Source organism: Fukomys damarensis, unplaced genomic scaffold (assembly GCF_012274545.1).
Source record: "Fukomys damarensis isolate Sample0158 unplaced genomic scaffold, DMR_v1.0_HiC HiC_scaffold_7, whole genome shotgun sequence".
NCBI lineage: Eukaryota > Metazoa > Chordata > Mammalia > Rodentia > Bathyergidae > Fukomys > Fukomys damarensis.
This window is the reverse complement of record NW_022900919.1, coordinates 14,263,724-14,267,714: the sequence shown is the minus strand read 5'-3', so window position 1 is coordinate 14,267,714 and position 3,991 is coordinate 14,263,724. Positions and strand designations below refer to the sequence as shown.

At 49.6% G+C, this 3,991-nt stretch overlaps 1 long non-coding RNA gene across 1 annotated transcript; it reads left to right on the top strand.

Annotated features, from left to right (window-relative positions):
- Positions 1-203: 203 nt before the first annotated feature.
- On the top strand, positions 204-1,613 carry LOC104860029. Its single transcript, XR_779550.1, has 4 exons — positions 204-430; positions 538-620; positions 1,155-1,334; positions 1,422-1,613. It is a non-coding gene; the product is annotated as an uncharacterized LOC104860029 (long non-coding RNA).
- The last annotated feature ends 2,378 nt before the right edge of the window (positions 1,614-3,991 follow it).

The window sequence follows — 3,991 nt, the reverse complement described above, 5'->3', positions numbered from 1 at the left end:
AATTATTCTTTCTCGTTGAATTTTTTAAAAGATGGCATTGACTGAAAGGACTAGGCTTTTCTGCGTGGAAAGATGAGAACGGAGATGGACGATTATGACCTCACAAATGATGAAGGGTATGCAGCGAGGAGAGATAGACTGGCTCCCTGAATCCTGCCGTACCAGAGCTAAAGGGATATAGTAAGAATCAAAGGCGGTGCCTGTCTGCACATCTGTTTCAAATTGCCCAGCTTGCTGGAGGGGATCTTGGCAATCCCAGGATCCCACAAGTTGCTGAGGGCCGGGGGAAGCCCTCAGAATTCCCTCTCTACCATCTGAGCCACATTGGGCGATTTAGCCTCTTTGAGCCTCGGTTTGCTCAAATGCAAAATCATGATGGAGTCTATATGAAAGGATCACCATGAGGACTAAAGAAGAGAAATAGCCCCAGGTGGTGCCTTACCATTGCGTGTGTGCTCATAGATGCCAGCCCTCCTTGCACTTCGGACTTGCCTTTTCTCCCCAGCCAGTAACTCAAACGTGTTATTATCCATCTAGATCCCATCGTTCCCAAGAAGGCGCAGCTGGAAATGCTGCATGGCTGGAGTGAGGTCGGAGGAGTTCAGTTAGATTAGTAAGTGGTAGGTGAAGTTTGGGCGTTCTCACACACTCAGGCTCTGGGTGGGATCCCACTTCTAAAGCTGGCAGATGGCAGGACAGGCCAGTGACAGACACAGGAGAGCCATTCTACTGCTCTGTTTGATCCCATTGGGCCCTTTCAGGCTTCTGCAGGGCCCCCTGCTCCTCTATTCCTCATTAATACAAACTTCCCAGATCCTTTACTAGTTGCCTGGATAGCTAATATACTGCATTAATTCCAGTTAAAATGTTAATGGGCAATCCCTGGTACCAAAAAAAAAAGTTAATGGGCAGTAATGACTTAATTTGTTGCCACTCCCATAGGAACACCTACATTTTAACCCAAGCATTCAATGACTTCGTCTAAAGAGACGGTTATGGTGGGACTCTCCATTTCTTGTGAAATCCAACACAGAAAAGGGATTTGCAGAGGGTTTGAGAGGAGGAAGGGGCTCTGTGAGGACCGTGTGGCAGTTTGCATCACCAGCCTGACATGTGCTGCCAGCCCAACCATTCTTCCTCTTTCCATATTCCAGGAACAAGCACATTTTTTGAGAGATAGCAAAGATCACTGTTAAAGCAGATGACCCAAGAGGATTCCAAGGAAAAGGCTCAGAGACAGTAGCTGCAGTCAACACCAGGTCCTCATCACCCTCTCATTGGCTCCCACTGCAGGAAGACCCTCTGCGTTACTTTGCGAGCTCCATCCGCAGCAGGTACACTAGATGGAGTGTTCTGGGGGCGTGGGTACGAGGGTTCCTCTATAAAGGAAATACACAGTTTACCCTGTCCTGGCCATCCAGAACGACTCTCCCCTGGTGGATGCAAAGGATCGTGAGCACCAAGGATGAAAACACGAGGCACCTAACGGAAAGCTGAAATCATTTCTTTTGCTTGTAACAGTGAAGTCTGTCTGACTTGGTGAACGTAGGCTCACGGTAATACCTTGATGACATCCTGAATACCAGGAGCGTAGCTGTCTGAAAGGCAGAGAGCAGGGCAGAAAGACGCCAGTGGGTTTCCTTCTGGCTCTTTTGGGTGATCTTAATAATCAATTACAAGTTAGGCAGGAGGACCTGGCTCTGCTGTAGCTCACATCCCACGTTACAATTGGTTACTTGATTATCCTCCTCCTGAACTGTGAGCCACTAGAGGGCAGGAAATGAGGTATCTCTTGGTATCTCCAGCCTCTTGCACAGAATCTGGCACAAGGATGTTATGTACTATTATAGCTCTTCACACCAGAGAAACTATTTGGTATTTACACATGTGTGACTTATTTATTTCACTTAGGAGTATATCCTCAATATGTATCTATTTTCCTATGAATGAAACATGTGTAAATACCAAATAATTTCTCTGGTGTGAAAAGCTATAATAGTACATAAGATCCTAATGAGATAATTGACCATGTGAAATAGGAAGAAAAGGGCTAAAGGTGTAGGGAAAGTGGGAAGGGTAGGGGAAAGGTAATAAGGGAAAAGAAAAAATATGAGAAAATGAGAAAATGGAAATAAAGTGTTTGTAAATGGGGAGGGGAGGAGAGGAGGGGGTGAAGGGAGGGCAGGGACAGGGGGAAAAATGAGAACCAAGACCTGTCATGTAAAGGTACAAGATCCCGATAATGGATGTAATTGTATTGTATACCTAAAATGTACCAATAAACTCAATAAAAGAAAAGAAAAGAATCTGTCACAAGGGAGATGCACAATAAACATTACGGAGGGATGGAGCAGCTGAGGTAGTGACCTGCTGGATCCAGTTATTCTGTTCTCACCCCTCCCTATCAGCTATCCAGCCACTCCTCTCAGAAAAGTAACACAAAATGACAACATCTTACACCTCCTGGGCCACAGGTCAAGCAAGATAGCAGGAAAGAACTAGGCACTGAGAAAACTTGGAGACAGGCTGGCCAGACCACATGGGCAGGCAAACTGATGGGAAACCCTCTTTGGTGTCTTGTCCCTGCCTCTCACTGACAGGAAGAGATGTCTGGCATTGTGCGCCACATGGGTCTCACCCCTCCTGCCCCCCAAGATGTGTTAAGGAGCAAAGAGGCATGGGCTTTGCAGGGGCTGGGAAGGAAAGGAAGTGCTGTGCTGCCAGCTGGGAGTTTCTCTGGGGAACAGACATCTTGCTCCTGTCACAAGGACAGGATGATGCACACCCTTCTGTGAGTGGTCCTGCTCCGCAAGCAGGGTGATGAGAACCCCTCCTGCAGAGGTGAGCTCATCCTGCCTCCCAGCGCTGTGCCAGCGAAGTCCAGCTGACCCCCAGCTTAGAAGCCCCCCTCCTGCTCTCCTTCCTACACAAAGTCAGAAGCACTCTGAGCACAGGTAACACTCTGCTGGAAAAAGGAAAAAGCCCTCTTATGTCCCCCTGTATCCCTGGCTATTTTTGGTTGCTACCAGCCCTCTTGGGGACACCACCAACCTGTTACTCCCACTCACCTGCAGGTGCTGGCCAGGCAGTTAGGACGTTCGAGTAGCTTCTCAGCTAAGACTCTTCCCCCCACATAAAACCTCTAGGACCCTTTCATAAACCAGATCCTCATTTCTGGAAAGTTACATTTCTCGATTTCAGGAATTGTTTCAACTGGAGCCAAGGGGGGAAAAACTTAAAAAAAAAAAAAAAAGGGTAATTATTCAATTCCAGTAAACTTGATGGGGCCCTTCCCACCCCAGGCTAGGGGTTGGTGCAAAATGTAATTTGAGCTCAATTGTCTAAGGCTGGAGAAGAATAAAATGTTCTGCTTGGGGACATTACCCCTCGTGGGAGCCATATTTTTCTAGAAGGCCTTTGACCAAGATAGGAAAGAGGTACTGATTTTGCTTAAGGACGGCAAGAGCTGGGGGTTAGGGGGAGACCACCCTGAGTCAGCACCGCCAGGACAGAGGCAGCGTGGGCACTGAGTCCGCCACTGTAGGTACCACCAGTCCAGTGCCCCCCCCCAAGTTCCCAACCAGGACTTCCACCCCAGTGCTAACTCGGAGCTCCGGGCTATAAATGGCCCAAGGCTACTGCCTGGAGGAGGTGGTTTTCGCGGGCTCAGCACGTCTCCCACAAATTGCAGTCAGCATCCCCACCGAAGTTGGCCTGTTACGGGCATTTCTTCCCCTCCCTTCTTTCCCCTCTCCTAATTCGCCAACTGCTGAAACGTCTGCCCGGCGGAAACCGCCTTCCCGCCGCGCGCTGGGGGCCGTCCCCAGGTGTTGGTCTTTGTGTCGGGAAAACTTTGCGAGGGAGCGAGGGCGCTGGACAAAGAGCGGGCGAGGAGGGAGTCTGCCAGCCTTCGGGCGCGCCTGGCACTGCGCGCGCTTCCCTTGCTCAGCCCGCCCGCTCCCCAGTGGCGCTCGGGGCACTGAGCCCAGCC